The sequence below is a fragment of the Corythoichthys intestinalis genome, chromosome 2 (assembly GCF_030265065.1).
Source record: "Corythoichthys intestinalis isolate RoL2023-P3 chromosome 2, ASM3026506v1, whole genome shotgun sequence".
Taxonomy (NCBI): Eukaryota; Metazoa; Chordata; class Actinopteri; order Syngnathiformes; family Syngnathidae; genus Corythoichthys; species Corythoichthys intestinalis.
The window spans coordinates 73,089,152-73,111,996 of NC_080396.1; the positions used below are offsets into that span (position 1 = coordinate 73,089,152).

Consider the following 22,845-nt stretch of genomic DNA (forward strand, 5'->3'; position numbering starts at 1 on the left):
TTCAAATCTTTTTTTCTAATTGAATTAGTCAAGTTAATCGATTAATCGTTGCAGCACAAATTGCACATGCAATTGCAATTGCTAGAGAAGTACTCTCCCCTCCCCCCGAAATAAACCGCAAATCATCCATACAGCACATTCTAATTTTATTAAATAGCCATAGATTTTCAATACTGCTGGCCTCTTGGGCTTCGAGACCACTTGAGAGCAAATGAACCACCATGAAGCTTTGAAACAATTGGCTGCAAAGCCTCATGCTTCAACAAGCTTCATTTGGCCATCACTGTTCTCTTGGGAGAGACGGACAACCTCTGCCGCCACCTACTGTCAACACTGTTGTCGTCCAACATGCTTCATGCCTCCCAGCATGCACTGCGGCGCTTCAGATATCAGTAACATTCAAACTCCGTGTTCTGTTTTTTTGTTATTTTGTTAATTGCTAGTTCTGCTACTTAGTTTGTTGTTATGTGATAATTTCAGTTTTGTTTTGACCGTGAGTTTTATTGACCTTTTATTTAATCACCTGCTATTACTTCTCATTGTTTGTGAGGTGGGTAAAAGCCTGTTCTTCTGCATACACATGATCAGGGTAATTGATTCTTCTTGCATCATGAGTGCCAACCAAACGGGTGGTTGCCACTTGTGGTAAAGTTGATGACTCAGTAAAGCAATTTGACTAAAATATTCATAGACTAAAGAGCTCAAATCATGTGGCAGTGCATCTTTGCTATATACCGTGATTCTTTTTTTTCTTTCCAAACTTGATACATATTGTGACATTTTGTATTGTCATAGATCGTCAAACGATGTAATCTGTAGTCGCAACAATACAGTTGGAAACGGATATATATGCCCCTCCTACCATGACCTATTTTTCTTTTTGTTTGATTTGCTGTGATACCTGTATCACGTCGTTTATTATCCTCTATTTGAGCGTCATCTTTCGGCAATCAGTTAGGCAGTGAAAGAAGTCATTTATCTTTGCAAATGGAGCTATTAGTGTTGTAATTAATGGGCGTGAGACTACATTTTGAAGATCTTGGTCTAGTCTGGGTGTGGACTCCTAAAAGTCTTGGTCTCATCTCGATGTCAGTCTTTACTACCAACTGTTTTGTCTTGTCATGGTTTGAATGAGTTCTGGTGTGTCTGTAATGTGGCCCTGAGCATAACACTACCAAGTACTAGTGTTATAAAATTGTAAGCTCTCAGGGATGTCCGTGTTGTAGATCAGTCTCTACACCACATTTTGAGGGTCTTGGTCTGCTGTTAATATCCTACAAGTCTTGGTCTTGTCTCGGTTTTAGACTGACTGGCAGGCCAGACTCAAGATTTTGTGTCAAGACCAATGCTTTGACTTTATTCATGTGAGTTTAAGGTAAACATCAACATAAAAAAAACCCCGAATCAATTCTTTTCTGGGTCTGGACACCTAAAAGTATTTGTTTGGATGAGTTCTGTTCTCAGTCAAATTAGGGCTGGGCGATATGGCCTTAAGTACATATCACGGTAAATTAAGCAGATTTACCTCGATAACGATAAATGACGATAAATTGTAAACTGTAAACTGTTTCTCGTTGATTTTTTTACCAGCTTTCAATTGAACATATTTAACAATTGTACATGCACTCTAAACATTAAACATATAAAAAATATTGTAAACAAAAAGAATTCAAGTATGAACATTTATAACAGCTTGTATGACTTGAACAATGTACAACATTAAAAAAATTAATACGACGACTGTGCAAACGTCATTATAACAAAAATGACTTACAGTCTGAAACAGTACACTTCAAACAGACAACTTATTGTTAATGGCTGCTGTGACATAATTACTCCACACAATCGTTTACGTCAAGGTTTGTTTTTTTTTTTCCCAGAGCATTTTTTAATACATGCACGTACATATGCACCCCCCCCCCACACACACACACACACATACTCACATTAAAGCTATATTGCTCTTTTGCCAATGAAACATTTAAGATTTTGCAGAATAAAGCAAGCACATACAAAAAAATAGCTGTGGCCATTAAATGGTCATATTATAGGCTTCACTGTTGGATTATAATTTATGATGAATGCTTTACCATCATAGAAGGGATATCATAGAAATCACACACACACACGGATACAAAATAACGCGTAACACTAATTGCTAGATGCAGTCCGTGTCCAATCAATCCACTCATTAAGTTCAGCCGTTTTGACAAGGTTAGCGCCGCTATCTGACTCCATCACGTTCATTTGTAGGTAGCGTTAGCCTGTGGCCTGGCTTCCAGTAGAAAGCAGTGAAAGCACCCTCTCCTGAAATCGTGAGAACCAGGGAGGAAAGCGGGCGCCAATAGCCTACTTAATGTCAGGAGAAAGCTTGGTGAAGCTCCCTTAAGCCCGACTCCATCACGTTTGCTTGTAGTGATAGCCGCTAGTGTTAGACTACCGGGTTTGTTTAAATTCCTGATAACCATGTGACTTCAAGCACACTGACTGCTTTCTTAAAGGGGAATGAACATAACCGAACAACAGAGTCAAAGCGGGATAAAAAGACTATATTTTCTTGTTTTATTAAAATTATCGAATTTACCGATATGGTCAAAATTACGTCGGTTATCGTGAAGAATTTCGGTAACGGTAAATTTTCGGTATATCGCCCAGCTCTAAGTCAAATCTTGGTCTCAGTTAGTGTGGTCTGGAGCATAACACCACCTAAGACTACAGTTGTGGATCACAAGAAAGGTCTTAGATCAGTCACCTAACCAAATTTCAAGGGTCTTGATCTGGTCTTGGAATCCTACACGTCTTAGTCTTGTCCTGGTTCTGTCGTGGTTTGGATGAGTTCCTGTCTTTGACACAACCCTATGTACAGTAATTCTATTGTTGTAACTCTCAAGAAAGGGCCGTATCAGTCGCTTGACCACATTTTGTGGGTCTTGGTCTGGTCTTGCAATCCTACAAGTCTTGGTATTGTACTAGTATTGTCTTAGTTTGGATGAGTTCAGGTCTAGAACACATTGCTGTCTAATTCTAGTTTTGTAACTCTTAAGAAAAGGCTGAGGTCAGTCTTGAGACCACATTTTGAGTATCTTGGTCTGGTCTTGGAATCCTACAAGTCTTGGTTTTCTTACTAGTATTTTCATGGTTTGGATGAGTCTGGTATTTAGCACAACACTATCTAATTCTAGTGATGTAACTCTCAAGAAATGGCCGAGATCAGTCTCTAGACCACATTTTGTGGGTCTTGGTCTGGTCTTGCAATCCTACAGGTCTTGGTCGTGTACTAGTATTGTCTTGGTATGGATGAGTTATGGTCTAGAGCAGTGGTCTCAAACCGGTCCTCAAAGGGCCGCAGGGGGTACTGGATTTCATTCCAACCAAACGAGACAAATACCTTTTCACCAATCTGGTTTCTTACAAGTGTAATCAGTTGATTGCAATCAGGTGCTGCTTATGTTAGTAGAAACCTCATTGGTTGAACTGTTTGTGCTGGATCTGTTGGAACAAAAACCAGGACCCACTGCGGCCCTTTGTGGAGTCGGTTTGAGACCGCTGGTCTAGAGCACAATGCTATCTAATTCTAGTGTTGTAACTCTCAAGAAAAGGCTGAGGTCATTTTCTAGACCATATTTTAGGATCTTGGTCTGGTGCTGGAATCCTACAAGTCTTGGTCTTGTACTAGTAATGTCTTGGTTTGGATGAGATCTGGTCTAGATCACAATGATGTTTAATTCTAGTTTTGTAACTCTTAAGAAAAGGCTGAGGTCAGTCTTGAGACCACATTTTGAGTATCTTGGTCTGGTCTTGGAATCCTACAAGTCTTGGTTTTCTTACTAGTATTTTCATGGTTTGGATGAGCTCTGATATTTAGCACAACACTATCTAATTCTAGGGTAACTCTCAAGAAATGGCCAAGATCAGTCTCTAGTAGAGAAGTCCCGATCCGATCCAAAGATCAATAAAAAATATTTGAAATAAAATTAAAATAAATATAACTTATAGACTAACAGCCACAGCTCAAGTTGCACAAAATTACAGAAAGAACAAAATAATTTCTAAAAAGTAAAAACACGTCTGAATAAAATTTTAAAAAATTTATTAGGGCTGTCCCAAACGACTAATTTTCTCCCGATTAGTCAGCCGACTATTTTTACGATTAGTCGACTAATCTAATAATTAATTAATTAATTATTTTTTTATTTTATTTTTTTAAAAACTAATTTAGCAATGAAATTTTTGTTGACGCTTATCAATTTAAAAAAACAACAACATATTGGAACACTCAAATCATTTATTAAAGTACAAATAAATACGTAAATAACAATAATAAATCACAAATAAACAATGAGTTCAAATGCTGATAGAATTAACTAGTGTAGCATCCCGATTGAAAAGATGGTCTCTTAAACTGATGGTTTACGACTTTTATTCCATCCTTGATGTAAACACACCGTAAGAGCTACGGCGCACACAAATAAAGCAACACAATTAGAAATTAACAAAAACTTTTCACCTTTTTCCTTTTAAACCTTATTTATATATCAATGAATTGCCTATATGAATTGCCTTTACCTTATTACCTTATCATTGACAATCTCTCCCTTGAGTGCAATCACTGTATATACTGTATATATTTATGACCTTTTAACCTTATATAATTTTCTATACCATAAAATAAACCATAACATGAAATAAACCTTTCAATTAGCATTAAGAACAATACTAATAGCACTTATAGGCCCATTGTCAATGAAACATTATTATTTAGTAAGGCGACAGCACCCTCTGGTGTACAAAAAAAGAAAGAAAGAAAAAAAAAAACCTTACAAACTGCGTGAAGGCGCTTGAGGGTTTTTTTCACGGCCGACGTGCAGCCAAGCTTGGCACTGAAGAGACAGGACAGAAGAGTGTACTCTCCTTTGTTTCTTTGAAATAAGTCAATGTTTTGGACACTCTGGTGCGCTTTTTTTGGCTTTGTGCCGCTTTCCCTGCTTGCAAACAGAGCATCCGACATTCTAACTTTCCACGCATATATTTTTTTAACCCTTCATTAACCGTCGACGGCATGTTGTGCTCGTCGACGGATTTACGTCATCGATGACGTCGACTACGTCGACTAGTCGGGACAGCTCTAAAATTTATACTGCATGACTTTTTTGGGAGGGTGGCTTAAGTAAAGTTTCGCCATTTTCAGCCACTGTGTCAACTCTAGTCTACATGATGTCATGCCTTTGTGTTAAAAAGAACATAAGGAATTCATAAGTTAGGTAAAAATGTATAAGTTAGTTAAAATGTCAATATTGTTGTGGAAAGGTTTCATCTAAAAAAATTTTTTTTAAAAACACACATTGGGAGTGAGACCTCACCTTGATCCAGCGAACGTGGATTTGCGCTTAGGGCAAGATCATCGTTCGCAATTAGCGATCTTTGATGCTATCACTTTTTCCCCTTCATTCAAGCGAATCAAGCTTGTTTTCTCACTCTGCGGCTGTAACACTCGACGAAGTTGCTCTCCCAGCTGAGCCTAGGCTAACATTCATCTTTGTAAGCTTTTACTTAGTTTGTATATTGAATTTGAAAGGAAAATGTGTGTTTTGTTTTTGGCGAACGTTTTCCATGGTGCTAATCTGTGGAAGCTACTCACATGGAAAAATCTAATTGTACAACATTTTAAATGTATTAATTTTGTATATTAAACTTACCACGATTTGAGAGCTCAATAAATTAAAGAACAGTACGCCTTATGTTTGGAGTAATTGTTTTTGGGTTAGCTGGCTGTGTAGCCGATAGCGTCACTCTCACACACAGCAACAAACGGGAGGGGGTGAGCGCTGCTGCGCCAAGCCGCTTCTGGCTGCATTTTTGACACAAGAAAAATAGCGAATACCGTCTTACGGTCTGACGGAAAATTTTAGTGGTTTTGAAACCGCGACATTTTCACACCACGGTAAACCGTGAAACCGGTAACCGGCACATGCCTACTTAGAACCACTGTACAACATGCCCAGCCGTCATTATATCCTTGAGCGATTCGGCCGTGGAAGATTTGAGAACGATTCACAAACATCCAAATTCCGATTATTGAAATATGTCAAGTAAAGCGGAACTAATACACAGCGCGGTCTTCGGGACGCAATGAGAAACTGACCGCATTGCGTCCCGAAAGTAAACATAATGCTTGTCATAGACCCGGGTAATGCCAATGCTCAACTAAACTTTTACATGCCGAAAGTAGACAGAAGGGAAATTATGGAATAACGGGAGCAATTTTAACAACTTTAACGGTTGATTCGCAAAATTAAATGAATTGAATGTAGTTTAAAGCTGCTGATACAGAATGGGGACTTGAGTATTTTATTTACTGTTTTAAAATGTTAACTTGATACTGAAATAGTTGTTTATTTAAACCTGAGAGGCTTTTTATACAATTTTTGTAACTAATGCACGAAACATTAAAAGCATCTAATAGCTTGGGGGATTTGTGGGATTTTCCACTGAGGTGGTTGGTGTGTTTTGCTTTTTTAAGACAGTTTACAATATTATTGGTCAGTTTCTTGTTACCAACAGTTGTGTGTTATTCAAACTCGCCTAATTCACCTGGCTAGTTGTTATGAAGAGTACTAAAACCTTTTTCAACATGAGTCTGAATACTAAGTAAGGAGGCTAAATAACTTTTAAACTTTAACACATGCTCAGATAGGTCGGTATCGGTATTGGCCAGTATCGGTTTCGGATCGGAAGTGCAAAACAATATCGGCATCGGATCGGGACATCCCTACTAGACCACATTTTGTGGGTCTTGGTCTGGTCTTGCAATCCTACCTTGTCTTGGTCTTGTACTAGTATTATCTTGGTTTGGATGAGTTCTGGTCTAGAGCACAAGACAGTCTGATTTTAGTTTTGTAACTCTCAAGAAAAGGCTGAGGTCAGTCTCTAGACCACTTTTTAAGGATCTTTGTCTGGTACTGGAATCCTACAAGTCTTGGTCTTGTCCTGGTATTGTCTTGGTTTGGAAGGGTTCTGGTCTTGAGCACCACACTACCGAATTCTAGTGTTGTAACTCTAAAGAAAAGGCTGAAATCAGTCTCTAGACAAAATTTTGAGGGTCTTGCTCTGGTCTTGGAATCCTACAAGTCTTGGTCATGTCCTGGTATTGTCTTGGTTTGGTTGAGTTCTGGTCTTGCGCACAACACTACCTAATTCTAGTGTAACTCTCAAGAAAGGGCTGAGATCAGTCTCTAGACCACATTTTGTTGGTCTTGGTCTCGTCTTGTGAGGTCCCAAATATATAGGTCTTGTCTTGGTCTTGCACTGACCTTAAAATTTTCTCTTAAGACCACCACGCTGACTTATTGTAACGGAGTTTTGGGTAAAAACGGGGTCAAAAACAAAAGCAAAGCAAATACGTTCCATTTTTGTGTTACTAACTGTCCTCCACAACTGTAAAAGTTCATAGATATTTTTTAATAGATTTCTTATGGTCTCAAACATGGTCTTTTCTCAGTCTGGACTCCTAGAAATCTCTGTGAGTTGAGTGCAACACTCTGCTTATGTCCTCCTTCACCCTACAATGATATCTAAAGTCAGTAAGTCATTCAACCCAATGACGCGTGTGACAGGAAGTGCTGCTTCGGTCGCCGTCCTGTCACACAGCTGAGAGATGTTAGCCACTGCCATAAAGTTATCTTGACATCCAAGTTGAATGGAATGGCAACATTCCGTTCATACCAACTGCATCAGATTTCAACGATGACTGAGAGAAAGTGACTCATTTCGTGAGGTTTCTTCATCTGCCGCACGTGGTTTTATGAAATCCCAAGCAAAGTCCGGCAAAAGGTAGCACAACAAACACGGAATGGGGTCGCGGGTGATGTATCACCCGAGCAGATACTGGAGGAGGATTTATTTATTCATTATCCGATTGCCTTAATTAAATGGCTTGCGCTGAGCAGTCACTTGACGCCAGTGGTATAAAACATTCCTGGGTGTGATCAGAGTTCACGCAGTTGTGCGGCTGGTTATATTAGTCAACCGCGCTAGCTTGCGAATAAAGAAAGAATGCAAAATAATGTGAAGCCTTTGACAGCCACTCAAAAATAGAGGCAGAAATTGAGCAAAAACCGCGAATGTGAATGTCATCGACACACAACAAAAATAATATTTATATCTCTCAAAAAAAATAATGTTCACAAAAAGAGTGCTTCGATTAGGGCTGTCCCAAACGACTAATTTTCTCCCGATTAGTCAGCCGACTATTTTTACGATTAGTCGACTAATCTAATAATTAATTTTTTTTTTATTTTTTTTTTTTTACTAATTTAGCAATGAAATTTTTGTTGACGCTTATCAATTCACAAAAAACATATTGGAACACTCAAATTATTTATTAAAGTACAAATAAACACGTAAATAACAATAATAAATCACAAATAAACAATGAGTTCAAATGCTGATAGAATTAACTAGTGTAGCATCCCGATTGAAAAGATGATCTCTTAAACTGATGGTTTACAACTTTTATTCCATCCTTGATGTAAACACACTGTAAGAGCTACGGTACACACAAATAAAGCAACACAATTAGAAATTAACAAAAACTTTTCACCTTTTTCCTTTTAAACCTTATTTATATATCAATGAATTGCCTATATGAATTGCCTTTACCTTATTACCTTATCATTGACAATCTCTCCCTTGAGTGCAATCACTGTATATACTGTATATATTTATGACCTTTTAACCTAATTTTCTATACCATAAAATAAACCATAACATGAAATAAACCTTTCAATTAGCAGTAAGAACAATACTAATAGCACTTATAGGCCCATTGTCAATGAAACATTATTATTTAGTAAGGCGACAGCACCCTCTGGTGTACCAAAAAAAAAAAAAAAAATATTTACAAACTGTGTGAAGGCGCTTGAGGTGTTTATTCACGGCCGACGTGCAGCCAAGCTTGGCATTGAAGAGACAGGACAGAAGAGTGTACTCTCCTTTGTTTCTTTGAAATAAGGCAATGTTTTGGACACTCTGGTGCGCTTTTTTTTGGCTTTGTGCCGCTTTCCCCGCTTGCAAACAGAGCATCCGACATTCTAACTTTCCATGCATATATTTTTTTAACCCTTCATTAACCGTCAACGGGATGTTGTGCTCGTCGACGGATTTACGTCATCGATGACGTCGACTATGTCGACTAGTCGGGACAGCTCTAGCTTCGATCTGTATTAATGAGGCCCTATTCTCACACAGTAATAATTCGGTGGGACAGTAACAATGCAAAGAGAACTGGCATTCACAATCAAAATAGATATGCAAAATACATAAAGAAGTTACTCAGGCTTTGGTCAAACTCTATTTAAACATTTTAGCATTCGTTTATTTTAACAAATACACTGGATGGCAATATTTAGTCACAATATACAAACTATGATGCTGGGAGCCATTATCAGGCGTCTTTCCTTCACAACATACAAATGAACATATGGCTCATTTGGCTTACCCGCCCGCACTGTGCCATAAACGGAAAACTACAGCGTCAGTCAAGGGACAAAACACACTCATTGGCTTGATCTCTAATTTAAAACTCGCCATCGACACCTTGTGGCGTATTTAAATCACTACCTTACATAGTCAAAGAGTGACACTGTGGAAGCACGGCAGCGTGACCATGTGATGTCAACAACAATGGCCTACTAGTTAATTTTTTGGTTTAAAATTTTACTAATTTTATACGAAAACATTAAGAGGGGTTTCAATATCACATTATTATAACTCGTACTAACAGTTATCTTTTAAGAACTACATGTCTTTCTATCCTTGGTTCCCTTTAAAAGAAAAATGTAATGAATCGAGAAATAGACTATCTTCATTCTGTGTTGTAAGTACAATGTACTGTAAATTACTTGTGAGAATCGAGGGGGGAAGGAATAAAAAATTTAGGGATGTCCCAATCCAATCACTTAATCGGAAATTGGGCCAGGATAAAAATCTTTGTTTTTTTTTAAATGAAGGATTTTCCCATTTTTAGTTGATTAAAAACAATACGTTTTATTTCTAGGCACCTTTCAGGACACACGATGTCACTGAACAAAAGATTAAAAATCATAAGAAATAATGAAAAATAAAGTTAAATACAAATAAAACCCATAAGAACATGAAATTGCAAAGTTAGACCTATTTTTCAATTTAATTTTTTCTCTATGTTTAGAATTATTATTTTCACGCACTTACCGGTATTTAGTCAACCACTAATTGTGCAAGTTCTCCCACTTGAAAATATTAGAGAGGCCTGTAATTGTCAACATGGGTAAACCTCAACCATGAGAGACAATGTGAAAAAAAAAACAGAAAATCACATTGTTTGATTTTTAAAGAATTTATTTGCAAATCATGGTGAAAAATAAGTATTTGGTCCAAATACCAAAAGTTCATCTCAATACTTTGTTTTCTACCCTTTGTTGGCAATAACGGAGGCCAAACGTTTTCTGAAACTCTTCACAAGCTTTTCACACACTGTTGCTGGTATTTTGGCCCATTCCTCCATGCAGATCTCCTCTAGAGCAGTGATGCTTTGGGGCTGTTGTTGGGCAACACGGACTTTCACCTCCCTCCACAGATTTTTTATGGGGTTGAGATCTGGAGACTGGCTATGCCACTCCAGGACCTTGAAATGCTTTTTACAAAGCCACTCCTTTGTTGCCCTGGCTGTGTGTTTGGGATCATTGTCATGCATGTCATTGTCTCATCTTCAATGCCTTGTTGATGGAAGAAGATTTTCGTTCAAAATCTCTCGATACATGGCTCCATTCATTCTTTCCTTTACACAGATCAGTCGTCCAGGTCCCTTTGCAGGAACACAGCTCCAAAGCATGATGTTTCCAGCCTCATGCTTCACAGTGGGTATGGTGTTCTTCGGATGCAATTCAGTATTCTTTTTCCTCCAAACACGAGAACCAGTGTTTCTACCAAACAAAAATCCATTTTGGTTTCATCTGACCATAACACATTCTCCCAGTTCTCTTTTGGATCATCCAAATGCTCTCTAGCGAACCGCAGACGGGCCTGGACGTGTACTTTCTTCAGCAGGGGGACACGTCTGGCAGTGCAGGATTTGAGTCCCTGGCGGCGCATTGTGTTACTGATAGTCGCCTTTGTTACTGTGGTCCCAGCTCTCTGTAGGTCATTCACTAGGTCCCCCCGTGTGGTTCTAGGATTTTTTGCTCACCGTTCTTGTTATCATTTTGACGCCACGGTGTGAGACCTTGCACGGAGCCCCAGATTGAGGGAGATTATCAGTTGTCTTGTAGGTCTTCCATTTTCTAATAATTGCTCCCACAGTTGATTTCTTTACACCAAGCGTTTTACCTATTGCAGATTTAGTCTTCCCAGCCTGGTGCAGGTCTACAATTTTGTCTTTGGTATCCTTCGCCAACTCTTTGGTCTTAGTGGAGTTTGGAGTGTGACTGACAGAGATTGTGGACAGATGTCTTTTATACCGATAATGAATTAAAACAGGTGCCATTAATGGAGGTAACGAGTGGAGCCTCGTTAGACCTCGTTGGAAGAAGTTAGACCTCTTTGACAGCTAGAAATCTTGCTTGTTTGTAGGTGACCAAATACTTATTTTCCACTCTAATTTGGAAATAAATTCTTTAAAAATCAAACAATGTGATTTTCTGTTTTTTTTCCACATGCTGTCTCTCATGGTTAAGGTTTACCCATGTTGACAATTACAGGCTTCTCTAATCTTTTCAAGTTGGAGAATTTGCACAATTGGTGGTTGACTAAATACCTATTTGCCCCACTGTATACCCCTCCCCTAGTGTTTTTAATGTATGTTTTTTGAATGTAAATTCAGGCATTGGGGTTAATGACAAAACAATTACGGTTTCATGTTTTGGAACACCCAGCGGATCAGAACGTTGTCCAAAGCCAGAGGCATTTTATTACCCAGGTTTGTATGTGTGCATTATATTAGCTTTCTCGATAGCCGACGGGACGGGACGCCGCGGGCCACCGTGGGAACATTCCTGACGCAGCATTATCCATAATTCCCACCATGTGTGTTCTCGGCAGCAAGCGTGGAGAATCCCGCTGAGGAGGGGAGATCAACTCCTTGTAATGGCAACCAGACGTGACCTCCTTAACAATTCCAGCTAGCATTGTCGCACGCTACAGGCAGTTTGTCATTTGGAGCAATAATTGTGCAAGGGTATTGTTTAACAATGGTAATATGATATTATTTGTTCTCTCAGAATGCACTCAAACCAGTTTGATGTGTTTGATGTTGAAGTTGGCTGAAAGCTTGGATTTGTTTGGGTTGTCATCTGTGCTAGGGCTGCTACTCATGATTATTTTGATTCATCGCCAATTAAATTTGCGATGACTCGACTCATCGGTTCATACGTAAATCACGTAAATGGCTTTTTATTACATGGGGGGATTGGTATTTTAGCGAGGACACTATGTGCTGTGAAAAGTTGGACTTTGTTGTAAGTGTGCAATTGTTTTCCAAAGCAAAAGCAGATGTTTGCAAACACTACAATGGATTCATGGAGGATGACGAAAATTGGAGCATATTTACTGTCCCCTCCCTTTTCTGTTTTTTTTTTTTTTTTTTTTTTTTTTAAATTAATCCCTTGATGCTTGAATTTACATTTGATAAATATACAGTACATACAGCATTAGAGGAATAGTTAAGTTTATAAATGATGTATTTTGATATATATTATATCAAATAATATAAAATGTAATTTATTTTATATATTATATAATATAAAAGTATTAAATACTGGATATAGAAAATTAAATTGAAAAATAAAGCAAACAATTTGGAGATGCTAAATAAGAAAATCATTCAAACATTAATTCATTTTCTACATTTTTTTTTTTTTAAAAAATAAAAACTTCGTAGTTAAAAAAATATATTTTTTGGGGAAACTTCAGAAATAAAGAGTGATAAAAAGTAATCCTTTTTTAATTAAAAAAAAATAAATTCTCATTTTTAACAAAAAAATTAAATATAGTATTTTCAAGATTTTCCAGCTTTTATTTATTTTTTAATGTTTTTTTTTCTTCACATTTATAAATTCAGGTTTTACCCATTTTTTGTATTTTTCATTTCAATTTTCCATATTTTCTTTCTATTATTATTCATTTTTATATATAATATGGGCGGCACGGTGGCTGAGTGGTTAGCACGTGTGCCTCACAGTTCTGAGATCAAGGGTTCAATCCCGGGCTTCGGCCCTCCTGTGTGGAGTTTGCATGTTCTCCCCGTGCCTGCGTGGGTTTCCTCCGGGAACTCCGGTTTCCTCCCACATCCCAAAAACATGCATGGTAGGCTGATTGAACACTCTAAATTGTCCGTAGGTATGAGTGTGTGCGTGAATGGTTGTATGTCTCCTTGTGCCCTGCGATTGGCTGGCAACCAGTTCAGGGTGTCCCCTGCCTACTGCCCGTAGTTAGCTGGGATAGGCTCCAGCACCTCCGCGACCCTCGTGAGGAAAAGCGGCATGGAAAATGAATGAATGAATGAATATATAATATGTGTATATCTATTTATATACTATTTATATTTAAATTGAATAATAAATCAATGCGGATAAATGCTTTTTAAATATTAAGTATTATGTGTGTATATTGTATTTTATTTCATTTTTTTTTTAAATACAATTTTAAAAGTGATTTAAAAAAAGGCCTTTTTATTTTCCTATTTTAAAAATAAAAACTTCGTTTTTTTTTTTTTTTTTTTTTTTTTTTTTAGATAACACAAATTCAACTAAAAAGAAAATGCACATTCTCCCCCTTTTTTAATTTAAGATGTATATTATTAAATAAAAACTAAAATAGTGATTATAAAAATTTAAATTTGAAAAGGATAAAAATAAAATGAACGGATACTTACTGTATTTTTTCGTTTTTTTAAAAAAAAATTTATGTGTCAGTCGAATTACTCTCTCAGCGCAATTGATGATGATAGATGTCCAATCATGTGGTGTCCAGTCATCGCTCTGCTGGTGTATCACTAGTTGGCACCCCTCCCATTTGAAATGGATTGGAAGTCTACACGCGTCAAAGGCAAACAATGCATTAACACATACAATAAAACACATTTTAAAGACATTAAACACAAAACAATATTAACCAATTCAGTCAATTTGGACTTCTCAGTCCTGCCAACAGTCCTGTCTTTCTCCTTTCCTGTGACATCGTCACCGTCTATTCCACTTCCTGGCGCAGCAGGAAATGAGCTGCCTCCAAGGAGCGCGGCTAATGCTTGTCCAGCGTGGGCGGACAAGGACGCACCTGTACTCGCCAAACACTGTTTTCCCTTGTTCCGTCATTGAAGCGGGGCCGGAACGCTTTCGTGCGGGGCCACTTTTTTAGTTTTTATTAAGTTAAGAGTCCGCTTCTTTCACAGAGTTGCTTCGAATCACAATACGTAGACCTTGAAACGGCAAGGTCACGATCAGAAGTTGGGGGAGTAGCCAAAAAATGTTACTCAAGTAAGAGTAACATTACTTCAAAATAACATTACTCAAGTAAAAATAAAAGTAGTCATCCAAAACATTTACAGGTAGAAGTAAAGTATTCACTGAAAAAATTAGCGTTCTGACAATATATCGAAATGATTTGTTGCAATACTTTATATCCCAAATGGTTATAGATATGTTCCTCCCAAGAATCGATAGATTGTATTAAAAAAGAGTTGGTGTTCAATAAAAAAGGTTGCTTCCACTAGAATAGTGTCTGAGTTGCCTCAAGGGCTGCTATTGACTGCGCTAGATGTCCAGTCCATCTTGAATAGGAAGGTCAATGGCAGATTGGACGTCTGGTGTCGTCAATGGAACTGACTCAGCGCGTTTGCAGTCAGTCTTCCCGGTTTTGGGGATGCTTATGGGCCACTTCATGTTCATTTTAGGGCATTTACAGGTCACTTGCCATTCATTTGGGGACATTCCCAGGTCACTCCCTGTTCAGTAACCCAAAATCATCAGGATATGATCTGTAAATACCCCCAAATTAACAGGAAATGACCCGGAAATGTCAAAAAGCAACAGGAAGCGACCAAAAATCAATATGTTGTTGTATCGCCATATCATGAGGTACAGTGATGCCTTGCTACTTCGCACTTCAAACTTCACGCCCTCAGTTCATCGCGGATTTTTTTTTTCCAATTTAAAAAAACAAACAAGCAAAAAATACAGATGAGCTGTCCTGAGCCAGTCACGTAGTCTCCCTCTCCCTCTCCCTGCTCTTTGTTTGTCAGACAGTGCTCTGGAGTTGCTTATTAAAGTTAACAATGATTGACAGATGTTTTGGGTTTGAGATTGCCAGAGACACGAACTTCAAAGCGCGGCATGCATCAATCATCGTTTAACAGAGGTGGGTAGAGTAGCCAAAAATTTTACTCAAGTAAAAGTAGTCCTCCAAAAAAATGTACTCAAGTACAAGTAAAAAATATTTGGTGAAAAGAATACAATACTCAAGTAATGAGTAACATTATGAGTAACTGCTTAAGATTTTTTTTTTCTTAGCAATGGTATTTTTTTCTGATCACATAGTTATCTATATGGACTATTGTTTTAACGACACTGTACAGTAACCCATTACATAACCACATTAAGGCAAAAGAAATACAAAGAAAAAAAAAAAACATTGAATTCCGACGAGAGAAAAAAAAATTTACATAAATGAAGCATTATTCTTCCAAAGAGCTTGAGTGCCCTCTGGTGGAGTAAATAGTTCTTAGTTTGAATAGTGAAACGTTCCTTCATAATTACCATTTTGAAATGAAAAGGATCATATCTCCGGTTTTCCGTGGTCAATCGGTGACAAATAAAAACTGGGAGAGACGTTAAAATCCGCACTTTCGAGTCATGTTGAGGGCAGCGCTGTATGTCAAATAATTCAATTTTTACAGTGCTTTAAAGACACAACATGATTGAACAAGCTCACGTGAAGATAGAAATCAAAAGCTTGTGACTGATTAGTGTAATGGAATCATGTGATTATTGTTGTGACGTTTCATTGGTGAAATCGGTAGAGCTACGCCGGTAATACACCAGGCACGTCGCTACTCTTGGCATAGCTGGCAGGAAAAAAAAAATCTAATATGTAGAATAAAGAGGAAAAATGTAACGATTCTTGTGTAACCCAAAGTAGCGGAGAAAGAGTAGCGTTTTTAATTCACAAATCTACTCAAGTAAAAGTAAAAAGTATAGCTAAGTAAAACAACTCTTAGAAGTACATTTTTCTCAAAAGGTTACTCAAGTAAATGTAACGGAATACATGTAATGCGTGACTACCCACCTCTGTCGTTTAACTCATTGTGTGTAAGGTAGCAGCTTGAGCGGATACGGATATAAGTGGGCTCACTCAGTGAAGCATTTAATAAAGCCAACCATTTTTCAGCTACGTTATTCTTGTTTAAAAATAATTTTGTGGGACAGTAACATGTTTAAAACTTATCATAATAATTACATTTGAAGTGCTTAAAAACCATTTATTAAAGTATATGTTATAAGGGCTGCAGCTATTGATTATTTTAGTAGTCGATTAATCGATGAACTACTTAGTTCGAATAATCGGATAAGAAACATAAAAAATTTAAATACCTGAGCTGAGACTCAAACGGAAAAATAAAATAAATAACTAAGGATCTAAGTACAACAAAAGAGAAACTGGCTAACTTACATAGCAAAAGTCCGCTAGCTTAAATGCTATAAAGCACTTTAAAAAAAAAAAAAAATTTAACAGTGCTCTTAAAAAATGGTTCAAACACATTCCCACAAAAAACAAATGGTTCAAACACATATTCCGACAAAAAACAGCTAAATATACGTATAAACTAAATTACGAATGCATTGAAAAAAATATTAACAGCAGCTTAATAGCAGCTGGATTCATTAATGTGAAATGAGTTTTGTCATATTCACTGTTGGTAAAGGGCAGTGTATCCACCCAAGTCAATAAAACTAAATGCAAACACTTTCAAAACAAACCATTACAACGCCGCTTTAAACGAATGCTCGAAGGAGCAAAATTTTATTCAAATCTTTTTTCTAATCGAATTGCGTAGTTAATCGATTAATCGTTGCAGTACTAATATATACAGTATACATTTTTTTATTATACTTTGGGGCAAAAAGTGAAAAAACATGTCTTTTACGTATCTCTTTCCACTGTTATATCTGAATAAATACATTGAACACACACACACACACAAAAATCGCTGTTTATCAATTATTCCGGCAGGTTCTGGTCCCCATTAACCGCGGAAAAAAGAGGGATACCTGGAAACGTTATTGTGGGCCTTGTATCGTATCTTATCGTATTGCGAAGTACCCAGAGGTTCCCACCCTAAAAAAGAATACACAAGTAATGAGTAACATTGGGAGTAACTGCTGACACTGGCTGATGTTAAAAAAAAAAATCAACAATGGTATATTTTTTTCTCAGCTCAATGAGCAATATGTCAAATGAAAGCCAAGATGTTAAATTTTTATGCTGAGTTGTGAAAACCTGACTGAGAGTTATAGTTTATCAGTAATGAAGACGTGTGTGATTTTCCATATTTGGCATTTGAAATTCTTCATCTTTAACGTTGACCCTTTCGAAAAATGTAAAAATTTTGGAAAAAAGTTCATGACATAATCCTTTGATGACGAATAAAAAGATGTGCAACAAGGCATGTTTGAATGTTAGTTCATAAATACTGATTGACAAATCAACTAATTTTAGAAATAATGCTTTTAGTGTAAAGGGTTAAAGGTTCAAGGGTCTTAAGTGTCAACTTTTGAATGAAAGGGTTGAACTTTTTTTCTGCTCAGCGGTTCCTTTTTACAACATGCTCTCTTTGTTTTGAGCCCGCGAGCGGCTGGCCGTTGACCCTGGCGCTGTTGTGACTGCGGCAACTGTCTTCCCTCTGCAGCTGCGCCGGGCCATGTGTCACTGGCGCACCTGCCCCGCCGACGGAGTGTTATTACACTGCCTGCGATGACGTACGCGTTTAACAAACAAGCGCCCGAACGCTGCGCCTAGTGCGTGTTTGCTATGGAAATTTGCGCTGGCTCTTTTCGTGCGAGGAGACGGACCACATGCTGTGGTGTGAAGAACAGTTGGTGCATAGAAAAAGCAAAGAACAGCTGAGGCCAGTGGGAACTGCTTCCTGATACTTGGAAGCAGCTGACTTCTAGCCCCCCTTCGCTTTGCGTAGTAAATTGCGTTTGCGGCCTGGATAAAAGGCCGACACTTGGAGGCAATCAAGTTTTGGAAGTAGAAAATGCAATTGGTGGTGAAATTGTGTTAATGCTGGTTTGTTAACTCCAGTGCATTTTGTGGAACGTCCCTTTGATTTTGGGATGATCCAGTTCACTTTCTGTTGATTTTGGAACAATTTCAATTGACTTCCTGTTAATTTTGGGTAGTTCTGCAACAATTAATCGATTAACTCAAGTAGTTCGATGAGGAAAAACACTTCGAATCAAAGTTTGCCGCTTCAAGGATCCAGTTAATTAGATGTTCTAATGGTTTGTTTTGAAAGTGTTGCATTTAGTTTTACTGATTTGGGTGGATCCATTGCCCTCTAGTGGCAACAGTGAATATGCCATAACTCGTCTAACGTGGCTGAATCCAGCTGCTCCAATATGGTATGTTTTTGTTTGAGCTAATGTTTGTTTTTGCCTTTAATATTTAGTTTCGAAGTATATTTATTAGTTTTATTGTGGGAATATATGTTTGAACAATTTGTTAAGAGCATTGTTTAAAAAAAAACAAAAAAACATAGCATTCAGGCTAGCCAACTTTTGCTTTGCAAGTTAGCCAATTGGTCTTTTGTTGCACTTAGAAACCTCAATTATTTATTTTTTTATCGTTTAAGACTAAGCTCAGATATTGTCATTCATTTTAAATCTTGTGAAAGGAAAGTGCATTTTTGCAATAGTTTGAAGTAACACTCAGAAATTTTATTTTGCATTTACAGTTAATGTTCTTGTGAAAGTGTAATCTTAGCAAGCCAAATTAAACATTATTGCAAGTATAAACACTTGTTTTACATATCCTAAAATTCTGCTACGCATAAAATGTTCGTAATCTGATTACTCGATTATTTGAACTATTTGATAGATAAATCAATTATTTAAATAATTGATAGATGCAGCCTTAATTTTGGGTCACTTCCTGTGGATTTTTAGGCTTTTTCAAATTACTTTTTGTTGCTTTTGGGGCAAATTGAATTGGAATTGAATCGAATATGTATTTTTTGGTTCAAATCAAAAATTCATGTTGCTTTTGGGTCACAATTTGGCAGCAATTCCGGGTAACTTCCACTTGATCATGAGTAGAGCTGCAGCTATTGAATATTTTAGTAATCGAGTATTCTACTGAAAATTCCACTGATTAATCTAGTAATCGGATGAAACATATATTTTTTAGGTAAAGAGAAATTATAAATGAGAAAACAAGACATTTCACCTAATATTGATCCATTTTTAGAGAATGTCTTTGTTGAAAAACAGCCAACAATTGCATCTTACATGTGACTAGAAAAAAAAACCCACAACAAATTCTCTGCTTTCACTCAAAAAAAACCAAGATGTTATTAAAAAAATTTTTAATTTCTTGCCGAAATATGTCATCACGCTTGATAACGCACAACACTTAAAAGTTTGGTGTTTTTCCTACGTGTTTCAAATTGAGTTTCAATTTGTGTCAAGCTATTTTTAAGTTCTAGCTCACTTTTAAGTTAGTCTAAATTGTAAGTCTTGATCGGATTTTGAGTTTTTGTAGTGTTCAAAATAAATGTATGATACCTGCTGTATTGGAGCACATTAGGCACCAGTGCTGCTTGTTGTTTTATCCATCTGTGACTACTAAGCTAAAATTGACAGTTAGCTTTATTATGTTAGCTTAATTATGTTTTATTTTACACCCTCAACAATCTACAGCTCTGTTTTTACAGACTAAATAAAGCCTGTATGAAAGACGCGTTAGCCATGCATCGACAATAGTCATAATTAATCGAAACCTAGCCCTCCGCATGGCTAACGTTACGCTAGAAAGGTACAATAACATTAATCTTATTTATGAGCGCTACATTAACTTAATTTTACCTTGTCCCGAGTATTGCTACTCCGCTCTCGGAGTAAACGGGTGCCTTTGGTGGAACTGCTGCGTTGAAGACGTGCTTTAGTGTTATGCAAGCACTGTCTTACAGTGAATGCATGAAACTGTTCGCCTTGGTGTCCAGCTTGAAATGCTCCCACACTTTCACATTTTCTGCTTTTTGTTGGTGCCTTTCTCTTTGCTTTCGTCGGCGTCTTCGTCTTTACCTCTATAGTCATGCATGGTTGAAATCAAATTTATCCCTCGTCTCCGTCTTCTTCCAGTACGCATGTGATGTCAGCGCGTTGTTCCGCATTAAAAGTAATCCTGGCAAAATTAAGCGATTCCTCGAGGTGGAGAAATTTCCTTGTTCAATTTTTAAAATGGAGTTACTCGAATTATTCGAGTTCCCGTATTTTTCGGACTTTAAGTCAGTTTTTTTTTTCATAGTTTGGCTGGGGGTGCAACTTATACCCTGGAGCGACTTATGTGTGAAATTTGTAACACATTATTATATCATTTCACATGTTATTTTGGTGTTTCGAAGTGACACTGATGGTAAACTTGTTAGCATGTTCTTTATGCTATAGTTATCTGAATAACTCTTAACAGCTATATTACGTTAACATACCGGCCACGTTCGCATTTCGTTGTTCATGCATCATGTAACATTATCATACTGTACACTTATGCAGCATGTTGTTATTATTTTATTTTTATTTTAAATTGCCTTTCAAGATAACAAATCTGTTCTATGTTGGATTTTATCAAGTGAATTTACCCCAAAAATGCGACTTACACTCCGGTGCGACTTACGTTTTTTTTCCTCTTCGTTGGGCGTTTTATGGCTGGTGCGACTTATACTCAGGTGCGACTTATCGTCCGAAAAATACAGTAATCGTTTCAGCTCTAATGACCACCAATAGATTAAAAAAAAAAAAAAATTATTGTGGGTCTGATTTGAAAATCAATTTAAATGTATTGAATGGATAAATTTTTGTAGGTGTTAATTAGTGACAATGAAAAGTGAATTGAATTGGATGAATGCCAATTTGTTAGGTTAAATGTGGAAATGAATAGGGCTTTTGTTTTTGTGAAAAAAGGACAGTTTTTGGTAGGCCTGTATAGGTTTAGGTGGATAAAAAAAAATGCCTTAAACAAATAGATTTTGGTGTCGGAACGGTGTGAATCGGGCGTTATTATATTATATTTATTTATGTTATTTAGCAATGTAGGTTGGCTTTTTTTTTTTGTCATTTTATTTTGTTTCAGTTCCTTTTGCTGTTATGCTTTTAACGAAAAGATCATTGCAATAGCGTCTTTTTTTTGTTGTTGTTGGGAATTTCCCTGACTGATGTTTTGGCTCTGCCTGTGGTCTCTTTTCCAGCGGATTAAAGAGTGCAGCGCTGGTTCCGACTGACCTGGAACCGCAATAGGAAGAGGGTCAAACCACTTCAGAGGTAAGAGAGACTGAAGTGACTAATGGCCGCTTGCTTGGGGTAATGCATTGCATTTCAAACAAAGTTGAGATGAAGGAAAATTGACAGGGATTTGTTAGTCTAGTGCCATCGAGCGCTAGACATCCAATTCATTTTGATTGGCCCGGACGTCTAGTGCCGTCTATGGCACTGAAACCAGAGCATTTGCAGTCTTTTGTGGGTATTTACAGGTCACTTTCTGTTCATTTTAAGGCATTTACAGGTTACTTCCTGTTGATTTTGAGTCACTTCCTAATCATTTGGGAACATTTTTGAGTCACCTTCTGTTCAGTAACCAAACATCAACTGGAAGTGACCTATAAATGCCCCAAAATCAACATGAAGGGACCATTAAATGCCTCAAAAGGAAAAGAAAGTGTCCGAAAATCAACAGGAAATGACGTGAAATGCCCTAAAATGAACTCGTTGACTGCCATTGGCTGCCACAGACAGCCGTAGACGTGGGAGGGTGGCAGTCATCCGTTCCACTTCAAATAGATTGCACATCAACTAGTGATAAACTCATTCCAATTCACAGCCGAAAGATGAAAACAGCGTGTTTTTCTGTTTAATAGTTGTTGTTTTTTGAGAATGATTTCCTGATCCATGTATGGATAATTGTTGTATGGCCGTATCGTGAGATCATCATCATCATCATCATCCTCATCATCATCGTGAGCCAGGCATGTGCCCGTATGAGGTTTACATGTCGGTTTGCCCTCCTCCACTAAGCCCCAGCTGTCTGTAACTTTTCTTTCAGGAGTTTCACCTCCTCCAGCCATGGTGTAGCACAACTGACTCACTGACACTTGCAGCTGCAAGCGAGGGATATATTCCCTGCATTTTTGGGAATAACAAATCGCTAATACTGTTGGGATGGTATGACTGAAAATTTTTGCGGTTTTGAAACCGTGACGTTTTCATACTACAGTGTACCTTAAAACAGGTAATCAGCACATGACTATCGTGAGCCTTGCATTGCAAATGGTATCGTATCGTGAGCTACCCAGAAGTTCCCACCCATAACATTTATAGTTACTTGACTGGAACACAAAGAAGAAATTAAAAAAAAAAAAAAATCACAAACAAGATGGCTCAATTTATCACATTGGATTATATATTTTATATATATATATATATATATATATATATATATATATATATATATATATATATATATGTATGTAAAACAGTGAAATTCTAGTAGGGCTGCAGCTATCGAATATTTTAGTAGTCGATTAATCGATGAACTAGTTTGAATAAT

At 37.3% G+C, this 22,845-nt stretch overlaps 1 protein-coding gene across 2 annotated transcripts in view; it reads left to right on the forward strand.

Moving 5' to 3' along the window:
• raph1b (Ras association (RalGDS/AF-6) and pleckstrin homology domains 1b) overlaps positions 1 to 22,845 on the forward strand; it is an 84,164-nt gene that overhangs the window by 8,811 nt on the left and 52,508 nt on the right. For both annotated transcript variants that reach the window (XM_057818780.1, XM_057818789.1), the window contains exon 2: positions 21,491 to 21,563. The gene's annotated coding sequence lies outside the window, so the exon portion shown is untranslated. The remainder of the gene's footprint in view (positions 1 to 21,490; positions 21,564 to 22,845) is intronic.